Below are 14660 nucleotides of genomic sequence, written 5' to 3' on the forward strand. Positions count from 1 at the left end.
TCCACTGAAGTTAAAAGGGAGGCAGTAATGATGATTATGAATGAAATAGTGAAAATGAAGAAGGAGGGAAAACTCCTAGATAACCCACGCACACGGTATTTGTCCACCAGAAAGTCCATTTTGCACTAGTTGCGATCGAAACAGGAGCCCCACGCAGATCCCACAATAATAGTAGATCCCACCTTTCATACCTTGGAGTTACAATACACAAGACCATAGAGCAAATCATAAAAATACACGCGAAAAAGAGAACTATTGTATAACACTACATCCAGGGCCGGATTTACAAGGGGTGCACGTGCAACCCTCCCCCCGCTTTCCTCAATGCAACCCTCCTCGTACTTGTAAATATACACGATTTAAAATGATAAGCTAGGAGTGAAAATAGCAACATTTTCCAAAACTTTCTGCCGTTTGGGGCTTAGGAGAAAGCAGAGCTTTGCAAAAGCAATAGTTAAAGTCAACTTTCTTAACGTTGAACGAAAGGATTCACCAAGCAAAAGAATATAAAATTTGCCAAACAGGAGACGAAAACAGAAGCCGGGATGAGGGAATAACATTTTTTCCTGCATATCACTTGCGACCTTCTTTCAAACACAACCCTACTTCCCACGTTCTATGTATCAGCATTGTGAGGAGTAGGATGTCACTTTGAGGAGTTTCAGTGTGATTGCTTATTTTGGTAGTTATTGGTGCGCCCCCTCAGAAAATCCTGGATCCGACCCTGACTACATCATAGTTAAAATGCAATAGAGAATAACCAGTAATCTGAAGCCTCTACAAGGGCAAGAGTTATCTAATTGTAATATTTCGTAAGCTAAAATGCGTTAATTAATAATAATATTTTTTTTTCGTCTTTTATCGAGAAAATCGTTTTACAGATAGGATTGTCAATTCTGCGTTCAGTGTTCAATCTAAAGGGAGCAGTTGTTAGGTGCCCAATGGTCCAGGTATTAGTCAGGATTTTATTGTCGAACTGCCGTACCAGTTTCTATGATTTTCGCAAGTTTGCTTAAAAACTGGTGGTGCGTTTCTTCACAAAACTCTTCGTCTGCCTTGTCCATTTAGACTAATTCAACACAGGAAACTCTTTCGAAGGCAATCTATCGTCTACATACTCCCAAATCTTACTGTAGAATCTGATCTCCAAATTTGTTTGGCACTATAAAATGCATTGAATAATTGTTTCTGTGCTGTTGAACATTTGCGTTCCTTATGTCATAAGTTATTGTTTCCAGGGCCGCGGTGGCTCAGTGGTAGAGCGTTCCCCTCTAGTGCTTGGGGTTCCTGGTTCGATCCCAGCTCGCGCCAAATGAACTTCGTGGTGGACAAACACCGTGTGCATGAGTTTTACCGGAGTTCTCCCGTTTCCTCCCACTTTCTTCATTCCGCTATTTCATTCATTTTTAATCATCACGTTTCCTTTAGCCTAGCCGGCATATTCGTGGGACATAAAACTGAAGTGCACACTATGATCAAAGTTGCTCAATCAGATGTATCTCTAGCGGCAGAAGCGTGAACTACGAACCTTAAAGGTGCATGTTATGGTCGTTTACTTGTGAAAAGCAGAGATGTATTGTTCGTTTTGTGTGTGTGTGTGACAAAATCCGAGTTAAATCCACAAAGAAGAGGTGTTCTTGTATGGGGAAGACTGAGTGGACCATAGATATATGGTGCATATTCTTTGAAGAGCACCGTGTTAACTTATTTGTTTTCCATGTACGGGACATCCAGTATCAGCATGAAGCGAACACAATGTCACCGCTACTGAAGAGGGAATTCGTAACTACTAGCGAATCCACTTTAGAACATTGTTGAAAATGTTCACACTTTGTACGGTACAGTATGATGTGATGCGTGACAGGTTGACATTTCGTAAAGTGAATGTTCGGTGAATGTCAAAGAACCTCACGTCCATAAAGAGCAAGGAATGATGATATGCCTGGACTACCTGGTACGGTACGCTCAAAAGGGAAACGCTTTTCTGGAAAGTATCATTACAGGTGACAAGTCCTGTCCGAACCATTACATGGCTGAAACAGAACGGGGCATACCTGAAATGAGAACGTAATATTATCGATTCCCCACCAAAGAAGAAATTAAAGGTGACTCAATCTGCGAAAAAAGTGCAAGTGACTGGATACTGTGACATGCAAGGTGTGCTATTGATGGATTATCTAACACGAGGAGGTGTTGCGAATGTTTCGGCCTACGAAACAACAGTGGCGAAGTTGAGTAGTGCGTTTTGCGACAAACACCCTAACTTTAATGCCGTAAATATTAAACTCCTCTAGGACAATGCACGCCCCATGTTGCTATTTGAGTTTGTGAAAAACCCGATGTATTTGGGTGGGACGTGATCGGGTGCATTCTATACAGTTCTGATCTGACACCTTCAGACGAACATCTTTTTAGACCCTTCAAGCAATTCTTGGTCTTCAAGAAACTGGAATTTAATGTTTGAGTTCCAATGACGAAGTAAAATTTATTGTGCGCAAAGGGCTGCACTCAAGAAAAGAAAAAAAATTCTAAGAACAGAATATTTGTATTTTAAATCTTGTGCCACGATGGGAGAAATATGTCGAGAGATTTGGCCTATGTTGAAAAGAAACTTTAATATGAGTCTTTAATTTGTATATAAATGTATTCTTTGTGTTACCTATTACACTTTTTTCTATATTTTTTCTATATAAATTGTTGTAAGTTGCTTCTTTATCCTTCCTCGTACATTTATCCTTGTCATGAGCATAACAAATTATGTTTTCTAAGCATGGGCGTCGTTAGTTAGCCGCGGGTTCGGGGAAAACGTGTCCCACCAAATTTTAGTCAGATATATTTAAAGAAACTATACTACTTTGTACAGTCAGAAAGATTTTGATTTTGATACATCCGATCCCACTCCAGATTTAAAAAGCTAACGACGCCAGTGTTCTAAGCGGTTAGCATACGCGCCTTTAGTGTGGGAAACCTGGGTTCGATTCTCGGCGGAAGCTCATGTGCACTGTAAAAAATTATAAGTCATATTTACCGATCAATTACCGTCAATTCTGGCTGCCAACCAATTACTCTAAAATCTACGATATTACTATAAAATTGATGGTTATAGACCATAAAAAGGCCATATTTATACCCTATTACCGTAACTTTAACACTAATATCGTAGATTTTTAGGGTAATCGGTTGGCAGCCAGAGTTGACGGTAATCGCTCAGTAAATGTGACCATAATTATTTACAGTGTGATTCGGATCCCACGTTAAACTGTAGGTCCACGTCTCATACAGTCTCGCTGCTGAAAGGGACGCTAAACTCGAATCAGATCTAACCTAAGAGTATAGTTATGCCGAAATTCTACTATTTCATCCTTCTCGTTTTAATTTTATTATCACGGATCACACTTCATCCTTTCTAGAACAGCGTATTTATTCCGAATTTACGATCAAATTTTCCTCACTTAGAAACAAATCGGGTTGGCAGCAAAAACGTTCAAGGGATTCTCTGCGCCTCAGGTAGTAACAGCACATTTTCAGTAAAGAGAATACATTACACATTTGCATTGCAACCTTGTTTCAAATGCTACCGAGCAAGCAGAGAGAGAGAGAGAGAGACAGAGTAGCCATGTTTGTTTTACTTTTTCGTCTTGTTGAAGGCAGGAGGGGAAAAGCTTAAATTGGGAAATTTCGGTATAACCGTACTCTAAGGTAGCTTTTCTCAAACTGGTGTCCGCAGATCTCAAATGATGATTGAGATTTACGCTTGTGATTTTCTGAGATAGTACAAAAACAGAAAGAATAGAACATGAGTAAAAAGCACAGAAAGAATAAAATGTGAGCCTAAAAGCACAGAAAGTATAAAATTCAAGTGAATTGTGTATAATAGGTAAAGGTTATATAATTCAATAACATAAAGATTATAAATTCAAATAGCTTATATACACTCACTAGCCAAAACACCAAACTGCCTACCTAATATCTGGTACGTCTATTTTTTGCTCGAGGACAGGAGCAATGCAGTTTGTCATGGAAGCAATGAGACCTTGGTAGGTGGCTGGAGGCGTGGCGCACCACGTCTAGATGCATAAGTCATTTAATTCCTGTAAATTTTGTGGAGGGGACGAAAGTTCAGTAACATCCCAAAGATGTTGAATTGGGTTAAGATTGGATGAGTTTGGAGAGTAGTAGAAAATGGATCGATCTGGCTCAGACCTGAGCCAACTTAGGACAACTCACAAGCCACTGAGAAAATGACCACCGTGCACCGTGAGCCCACGGCCTTTTACGACCTCCATTTTAGGGGTGAATTCGTTCCCTTTTATGAGCACTTTTAAGGGGGTGACCTCGTTCTCTTTTACGACCTCCATTTTAGGGGGTGAACTCATTCCCTTTTATGAGCCCTTATTTTAATATAGCAGAAATTACGAACACATAGAAGAGAAGATAACACATAACACTACGTAACATACAGCAGAACAGATAACACATAAGAGTACGTAACATAACAAGGGTGTATTCATTCTCTTTTATGAACATATTTTTCAACCCCTATTTTAACATAGGAGATAACACATAAGATTACGAACACATAGAAGAACAGATAACACATAAGACTACGTAACACACAGCAGAGCAGATAACACATAAGACTCGTTCTCTTTTACGACCTCCATTTTAAGGGGTGAATTCGTTCCCTTTTATGAGCACTTTTTCAACCCTTATTTTAACATAGGAGATAACACATAAGATTACGAACACATAGAAGAGAAGATAACACATAAAACTACGCAACACACAGCAGAGCAGATAACACATAAGAATATGAAACATAGCAAGGGTGTACTCGTTCCCTTTTATGAGCATATTTTCCAACCCCTATTCTGAACATAGTAGATAACACATAGAAGAGCAGATAACACATAGCACTATGTTAACATAGTAGGTAACATAAGATTACGAACATATATAAGAGCAGAAGACTACATAACATAGCAGGCCTCCATTTTAGGGGTGAACTCGTTCTCTTTTATGAGCATATTTTTCAACCCCTATTTTAACATAACAGAAATGACATAAGCATGTCCTCAAACTACTGACCATCGTGAACAAAGGTTAAACTCGAAAACGAAACAACATATCGAGGTGCTGTTTCCACATTTAGCAATTGGTCATCAAAAAAAGTACTGACCATCAAGGTCAAATGTCAAAACTCGAAAACGGAGCCACATACTCAGGTGCTGTTTCCACATTGAGTAATAGGTCATCAGGTACCACAAGTTCCAAAATAGTGGCCATCGAGGTCAAAGGTCAACATACTTAAAACCTAATTACTCGAAAATGGATCCACATATTGAGGTGGTGTTTCCACATTGAGTAATAGGTCATCAGGTACCACAAGTTCCAAAATAGTGGTCATCGAGGTCAAAGGTCAAAATACTTAAAACCCAATAACTCGAAAACGAAGCAACGTATTGAGGTGCTGTTTCCAAATCTAGTAATAGGTCATCAACTAGTGCAAGTTCCAAAATAGTGACCATCGAGGTCAAAGGTCAAAATACTTAAAACCTAATAACTCAGAAACGGATCCACATATTGAGGTGCTGTTTCCAAATCTAGTAACTGGTCATCAACTACTACAAGTTTCAAAATAATGATCATCGAGGTCAAAGGTCAACATACTTAAAACCTAATAACACGAAAACTGAGCCACATATTGAGATGCTGTTTTCAAATCTAGTAACTGGTCATCATCTACTACAAGTTCCAAAAATAATGATCATCAAGGTCAAAGGTCAACATACTTAAAACCTAATAACACGACAACTGAGCCACATATTGAGATGCTGTTTTCAAATCTAGTAACTGGTCATCATCTACTACAAGTTCCAAAAATAATGACCATCGAGGTCAAAGGTCAAAGTACTTAAAACCTAATTACTCGGAAATGGATCCACGTATTGAGGTGCTGTTTCCAAATCTGGTAATTGGTCATCAGGTACTACAAGTTTCAAAATAATGATCATCGAGGTCAAAGGTTAACATACTTAAAACCTAATAACACGAAAACTGAGCCACATATTGAGATGCTGTTTCCACATTTAGTAATCGACCACCAACTACTACAAGTTCCAAAAATAATGAATGCCCAATGAACCAACGAACGCGAATAACTCTTAAACAGAGCAACGTTTTGAGGTGCTGTTTCCAAATCTAGGAATACGTCATCAACTACTACATGTTCTGAAAACACTGACCATGGAGGTTAAAGGTCAAATATTTAAGCTTTAATAACTTTAAACAAAGCCTGTGTGACCTATTCAGTTTTGTACCAAGCAGAGAGAAGTGAAGAATGAAAACATATGACTGGCTTACTTCGAGAAAGAAAGCAACGATATACATTTTAACTAGCTGCGTATTTTAAATCATTTTGTACTATTTAAATAAACAATCGGATAAATTTAACCGGCTCAGAAGTTCAATACTATTTTGTACTCTTGAGTGAGCTTTCCAAGGACCATTTTTTAAACTAACTCAGAATTTCATTTCATTTTGTAATACTCAAATTTGGATGGAGTATTTAGTTTTGTTCGAACCAGAAAAATTTGATTGGATTATTTCCTTAGGTACCAACTGGAAAAAGTGAAGGGCCATTATTCAAATAAACGAAGGAATAGAGTATTTAGTTTTTGTACGAACTAGAAAAAAAGAAGTGAAGTATGAATAAAATTTAGGTGGACTATTTTCTTTTGTACCAACTGGAAAAGAGAAGAAGAGCTACTTTAACTAGCTCATTATGTACTGTTTAAGGAAACGAAAATTGACTATTTAACTAGCTCAGAATTTATGTAAGAATAATTTCGATGTTCTACTTTTTATACCAACGAGAAAAAAATGAACTAGCTGAATATACGAAATAATAAATTTAAGTGACCTATTCAATTTTGTACTACTCAAATAAACAATGGAGTATTTAGTTTTGCACCATTTTGGAGTATTCAAATAAACAAAGGAATTATAACTTGTGTCAACTCTAAAATTAATTAAACGAAGTAATGCATTTGAAAAACCGAAGTTGAGTATTTTATACCATTTTGTATTATTTCAACAAACAAAGGAATAAGCAAAACGAAGGCATAAATATGAGTGAGCTATTTAATTTTGTAGCTGAGTATTTTAACGAAAGAACAAAATTGTACTAACCAGAAAAAACCGAAGAAGGCCCATTTTAACTAACTGAGAATTTCTGTACCTTTTTGTACTATTTAAACAAACGATGGAGCAAATTTGAGTGGCCTGTTTTTTGTACTAACCAGAAAAATCGAAGAAGGTACCTTTATACTAGCTCAATGAACGAAAGAACAAATTTCGATGTTCTACTTTTTATACCAACGAGAAAAAAATGAACTAGCTGAATATACGAAAGAATAAATTTAAGTGACCTATTCAATTTTGTACCAATGAGAAATTTCATTTTTAACTGGTTCAGAATTTTACTACTCAAATAAACAATGGAATATTGTACCATTTTGGAGTTTTCAAATAAACAAAGGACTTTTATTTTGTGTCAACTTCAACAAACAAAAGGAAAAGCAAAAAAGGATCATTTTAACTAGTCTAATAAACGAAGGCATAAATATGAGTGAGCTATTTAATTTTGTAGCAACCAGGACTATTTTCTAACTAACTCAGAATTTCATTTCATTTTGTAATACTCAAATTTGGATGGAGTATTTAGTTTTGTTCGAACCAGAAAAATTTGATTGGATTATTTCCTTATGTACCAACTGGAAAAAGTGAAGGGTCATTAATCAAATAAACGAAGGAATAAATTTGGGTAGAATATTTAGTTTTGTACCTAGCAAAATAAGAAAAAGAATTGAAGAACGAATAAAATTTGGATGGACTATTTTCTTATGTACCAACAAAAAAAATGGAGCACCAGCGACAAAAAAGAAACCGAAGGAGGAATAAATTTGGGTGACCTAATGAGTTTTGTACTAAGCAGAAAAAAGCGAAGAATGTAAAATTTAAATAGCTCAGTATTTTTGTACTACTAAAATAAACGAAGGAATAAATTTAGGTGTTCTACAGAAGAAAACGGGGAAGGGCCATTTTATTTAATTTTGTAGTACTCAAAATATACAAAGATATAAATTTGTGTGACCCATTCAGTTTTGTACTAAGCAGAAAATTTGTTGGCTTTTTTAGAAAGACCATTTTATCTTTTTGTGCTCTACAAATAAACAGAGGAAAAGCAAAGAGAGACCATTTTATGTGCCTTTTGTAACGAAGAAACAATCCTGTTGCGAGTAGATCAATATGGCATTATTGCGACTTTCATTTTCGAATACATACGGATTAAGCCACTACGGCAAAAAAATACTACTCTCTCCTTATGCATTAGAAACCCGCTAGTAGGGCGTCGATTCAGTAATCCATATTGGAGTATACCTTTTATACAACAAAACAAGCTTCTTAGCCCCACTCCAGAAATTAGAAAACAAATTCTTTCTTCTACGGTCTTCGGCATGCATTTTAGACCAAGGGCAGCAAGATTAATATTAAATAACACTTCTGCTGGATAGAAATTCGATTCTCTCGATCTTCTGCTTTATCCGGCAGCTTTACTTGGAAATTATCCACATCTAAGAAAAGAAAACGAATAGATAATTTTGAGACAGTTCCATATGAGTAAATACTGTAGTAGTAGAAACGATAGTTTTTTTTAATTAAGTAGAGATAAAGAGAGAGTGTGAAAAAATGGATAATTAAATTTTAAATCATTATTATTATCATTTTAGAGGTCAAAGGGAAGAATAAATGAATTTGAGTGACATATGTACGAACAAGATATGCCATTTTATTATATTATCGTGTGCTGTTTAAACAAATGTATGGAAATGCACTACTCAAATAAACGAAGGAATTTAGTTTTGTACCGGGAAAAAAGGAGTGAAGAATAAATAAAATTTGAATGGAATATTTTCTTTTGTACCAGCTGCGAAAAGTGAAGGAATTTAGTTTTGTACCATTGTATCAATTTAAGTATTTTGTACTATTTAGTACCACCGAGAAGGTGTAGAATATTTAGTTTTGCACTAAGGCTTCTTTACTTTTGTATTAACAACTAAAAACTTTAACACATACTTGGTTGTGTGAGTTACTGTTTTTTCATTTCCCTGTGGTACAACGTAATGGTCTACTATTAGATATTTTCGGTTACATAATGGTATACAGCCATGTTTTGTTGAGCATAATGCACACTATAACGATGTGGTAGAGAATTATTTGATGGATAGATATTATCGCTTCTTTCGCTATGGGGGAACGCAGGACACTTTGGATGAGTTATTAAAGTTTTGGAATCATGTGTGCGAGTTCAGGCCAAGTATCCAGATTGCAGATTTACTTGGTTGCTTTACACGATGTGGTAAAACTGGCCTTTTTGCGGTATCTCCTGATACCTATCTGTTGGACCTCGCGGTATTTGGAAACTTGGTGAAAAAGAATAACAAATGGTATTTCTCACAATAAAGCTATACATACAGAATAATCCATTATGGCAAAAAAAAAAAATACTACTTTCTCCTTATGCTTAGTTGGAGTAGCCTTCGATAACAAGAATTTCCAATTAATAGTGGTATTGTACTGCACTTATAATAGTCTGTAATAGTGCAGTTTATTTTTCGAATGAGAATAGGTTTTAAAGGTGTATTGTAGTCTACCAGCAATAATGATCTCTAAGAGAGTTATTAGGAAAAGATAACAATTACACCGCCATTCTGCGAACACATTTATACGATCCAATTTCTCAGATTTAAGGCTAAATTAAATGGGCAAGAGATGTACAGTATTTGGGAGATATAATTAAACAGTACTAGGATGTGCCAATAGAAAAACATGCCTATTAACACTATTTGTAATAACGATGATTCCGTGGGTGTAGATTGTCTTAGATAGAATACAGGTAACTCTTCCATTAAAATTTACAACTATCTAATTGATTTTCTTCATTGTTCGGACAAGCGTTTACAGGGTATTGCGAGATGGGAAGCAATTATCTTTAACCACTATACTGATGAGTGGATCCAATTTTACACATCAAAGAATATTTACAGATGCTTATTGGAGTTGCCGGATAAAGCAGAAGATCGAGAGAATCGAATTTCTATCCAGCAGAAGTGTTATTTAATATTAATCTTGCTGCCCTTGGTCTAAAATGCATGCCGAAGACCGTAGAAGAAAGAATTTGTTTTCTAATTTCTGGAGTGGGGCTAAGAAGCTTGTTTTGTTGTATAAAAGGTATACTCCAATATGGATTACTGAATCGACGCCCTACTAGCGGGTTTCTAATGCATAAGGAGAGAGTAGTATTTTTTTGCCGTAGTGGCTTAATCCGTATGTATTCGAAAATGAAAGTCGCAATAATGCCATATTGATCTACTCGCAACAGGATTGTTTCTTCGTTACAAAAGGCACATAAAATGGTCTCTCTTTGCTTTTCCTCTGTTTATTTGTAGAGCACAAAAAGATAAAATGGTCTTTCTAAAAAAGCCAACAAATTTTCTGCTTAGTACAAAACTGAATGGGTCACACAAATTTATATCTTTGTATATTTTGAGTACTACAAAATTAAATAAAATGGCCCTTCCCCGTTTTCTTCTGTAGAACACCTAAATTTATTCCTTCGTTTATTTTAGTAGTACAAAAATACTGAGCTATTTAAATTTTACATTCTTCGCTTTTTTCTGCTTAGTACAAAACTCATTAGGTCACCCAAATTTATTCCTCCTTCGGTTTCTTTTTTGTCGCTGGTGCTCCATTTTTTTTGTTGGTACATAAGAAAATAGTCCATCCAAATTTTATTCGTTCTTCAATTCTTTTTCTTATTTTGCTAGGTACAAAACTAAATATTCTACCCAAATTTATTCCTTCGTTTATTTGATTAATGACCCTTCACTTTTTCCAGTTGGTACATAAGGAAATAATCCAATCAAATTTTTCTGGTTCGAACAAAACTAAATACTCCATCCAAATTTGAGTATTACAAAATGAAATGAAATTCTGAGTTAGTTAGAAAATAGTCCTGGTTGCTACAAAATTAAATAGCTCACTCATATTTATGCCTTCGTTTATTAGACTAGTTAAAATGATCCTTTTTTGCTTTTCCTTTTGTTTGTTGAAGTTGACACAAAATAAAAGTCCTTTGTTTATTTGAAAACTCCAAAATGGTACAATATTCCATTGTTTATTTGAGTAGTAAAATTCTGAACCAGTTAAAAATGAAATTTCTCATTGGTACAAAATTGAATAGGTCACTTAAATTTATTCTTTCGTATATTCAGCTAGTTCATTTTTTTCTCGTTGGTATAAAAAGTAGAACATCGAAATTTGTTCTTTCGTTCATTGAGCTAGTATAAAGGTACCTTCTTCGATTTTTCTGGTTAGTACAAAAAACAGGCCACTCAAATTTGCTCCATCGTTTGTTTAAATAGTACAAAAAGGTACAGAAATTCTCAGTTAGTTAAAATGGGCCTTCTTCGGTTTTTTCTGGTTAGTACAATTTTGTTCTTTCGTTAAAATACTCAGCTACAAAATTAAATAGCTCACTCATATTTATGCCTTCGTTTTGCTTATTCCTTTGTTTGTTGAAATAATACAAAATGGTATAAAATACTCAACTTCGGTTTTTCAAATGCATTACTTCGTTTAATTAATTTTAGAGTTGACACAAGTTATAATTCCTTTGTTTATTTGAATACTCCAAAATGGTGCAAAACTAAATACTCCATTGTTTATTTGAGTAGTACAAAATTGAATAGGTCACTTAAATTTATTATTTCGTATATTCAGCTAGTTCATTTTTTTCTCGTTGGTATAAAAAGTAGAACATCGAAATTATTCTTACATAAATTCTGAGCTAGTTAAATAGTCAATTTTCGTTTCCTTAAACAGTACATAATGAGCTAGTTAAAGTAGCTCTTCTTCTCTTTTCCAGTTGGTACAAAAGAAAATAGTCCACCTAAATTTTATTCATACTTCACTTCTTTTTTTCTAGTTCGTACAAAAACTAAATACTCTATTCCTTCGTTTATTTGAATAATGGCCCTTCACTTTTTCCAGTTGGTACCTAAGGAAATAATCCAATCAAATTTTTCTGGTTCGAACAAAACTAAATACTCCATCCAAATTTGAGTATTACAAAATGAAATGAAATTCTGAGTTAGTTTAAAAAATGGTCCTTGGAAAGCTCACTCAAGAGTACAAAATAGTATTGAACTTCTGAGCCGGTTAAATTTATCCGATTGTTTATTTAAATAGTACAAAATGATTTAAAATACGCAGCTAGTTAAAATGTATATCGTTGCTTTCTTTCTCGAAGTAAGCCAGTCATATGTTTTCATTCTTCACTTCTCTCTGCTTGGTACAAAACTGAATAGGTCACACAGGCTTTGTTTAAAGTTATTAAAGCTTAAATATTTGACCTTTAACCTCCATGGTCAGTGTTTTCAGAACATGTAGTAGTTGATGACGTATTCCTAGATTTGGAAACAGCACCTCAAAACGTTGCTCTGTTTAAGAGTTATTCGCGTTCGTTGGTTCATTGGGCATTCATTATTTTTGGAACTTGTAGTAGTTGGTGGTCGATTACTAAATGTGGAAACAGCATCTCAATATGTGGCTCAGTTTTCGTGTTATTAGGTTTTAAGTATGTTAACCTTTGACCTCGATGATCATTATTTTGAAACTTGTAGTACCTGATGACCAATTACCAGATTTGGAAACAGCACCTCAATACGTGGATCCATTTCCGAGTAATTAGGTTTTAAGTACTTTGACCTTTGACCTCGATGGTCATTATTTTTGGAACTTGTAGTAGATGATGACCAGTTACTAGATTTGAAAACAGCATCTCAATATGTGGCTCAGTTGTCGTGTTATTAGGTTTTAAGTATGTTGACCTTTGACCTTGATGATCATTATTTTTGGAACTTGTAGTAGATGATGACCAGTTACTAGATTTGAAAACAGCATCTCAATATGTGGCTCAGTTTTCGTGTTATTAGGTTTTAAGTATGTTGACCTTTGACCTCGATGATCATTATTTTGAAACTTGTAGTAGTTGATGACCAGTTACTAGATTTGGAAACAGCACCTCAATATGTGGATCCGTTTCTGAGTTATTAGGTTTTAAGTATTTTGACCTTTGACCTCGATGGTCACTATTTTGGAACTTGCACTAGTTGATGACCTATTACTAGATTTGGAAACAGCACCTCAATACGTTGCTTCGTTTTCGAGTTATTGGGTTTTAAGTATTTTGACCTTTGACCTCGATGACCACTATTTTGGAACTTGTGGTACCTGATGACCTATTACTCAATGTGGAAACACCACCTCAATATGTGGATCCATTTTCGAGTAATTAGGTTTTAAGTATGTTGACCTTTGACCTCGATGGCCACTATTTTGGAACTTGTGGTACCTGATGACCTATTACTCAATGTGGAAACAGCACCTGAGTATGTGGCTCCGTTTTCGAGTTTTGACATTTGACCTTGATGGTCAGTACTTTTTTTGATGACCAATTGCTAAATGTGGAAACAGCACCTCGATATGTTGTTTCGTTTTCGAGTTTAACCTTTGTTCACGATGGTCAGTAGTTTGAGGACATGCTTATGTCATTTCTGTTATGTTAAAATAGGGGTTGAAAAATATGCTCATAAAAGAGAACGAGTTCACCCCTAAAATGGAGGCCTGCTATGTTATGTAGTCTTCTGCTCTTATATATGTTCGTAATCTTATGTTACCTACTATGTTAACATAGTGCTATGTGTTATCTGCTCTTCTATGTGTTATCTACTATGTTCAGAATAGGGGTTGGAAAATATGCTCATAAAAGGGAACGAGTACACCCTTGCTATGTTTCATATTCTTATGTGTTATCTGCTCTGCTGTGTGTTGCGTAGTTTTATGTGTTATCTTCTCTTCTATGTGTTCGTAATCTTATGTGTTATCTCCTATGTTAAAATAAGGGTTGAAAAAGTGCTCATAAAAGGGAACGAATTCACCCCTTAAAATGGAGGTCGTAAAAGAGAACGAGTCTTATGTGTTATCTGCTCTGCTGTGTGTTACGTAGTCTTATGTGTTATCTGTTCTTCTATGTGTTCGTAATCTTATGTGTTATCTCCTATGTTAAAATAGGGGTTGAAAAATATGTTCATAAAAGAGAATGAATACACCCTTGTTATGTTACGTACTCTTATGTGTTATCTGTTCTGCTGTATGTTACGTAGTGTTATGTGTTATCTTCTCTTCTATGTGTTCGTAATTTCTGCTATATTAAAATAAGGGCTCATAAAAGGGAATGAGTTCACCCCCTAAAATGGAGGTCGTAAAAGAGAACGAGGTCACCCCCTTAAAAGTGCTCATAAAAGGGAACGAATTCACCCCTAAAATGGAGGTCGTAAAAGGCCGTGGGCTCACGGTGCACGGTGGTCATTTTCTCAGTGGCTTGTGAGTTGTCCTAAGTTGGCTCAGGTCTGAGCCAGATCGATCCATTTTCTACTACTTTGGAGGATATTGCAGCAATTAAAATTTCCCGTTATGTTCTACGATCAACTGTGGCACAACATTGCCTTCGTGACTAGGAGCGTTGTCCTGTTTAA

General features: G+C 35.5%; 1 protein-coding gene across 1 annotated transcript in view; it reads left to right on the plus strand.

Moving 5' to 3' along the window:
* LOC145680629 (receptor-type guanylate cyclase Gyc76C-like) overlaps nt 1-14660 on the plus strand; it is a 777573-nt gene that overhangs the window by 79823 nt on the left and 683090 nt on the right. The window lies entirely within an intron of this gene.

This window comes from Thermobia domestica, chromosome 3 (genome assembly GCF_964235325.1).
Source record: "Thermobia domestica chromosome 3, izTheDome1.hap1.1, whole genome shotgun sequence".
Lineage (NCBI taxonomy): Eukaryota > Metazoa > Arthropoda > Insecta > Zygentoma > Lepismatidae > Thermobia > Thermobia domestica.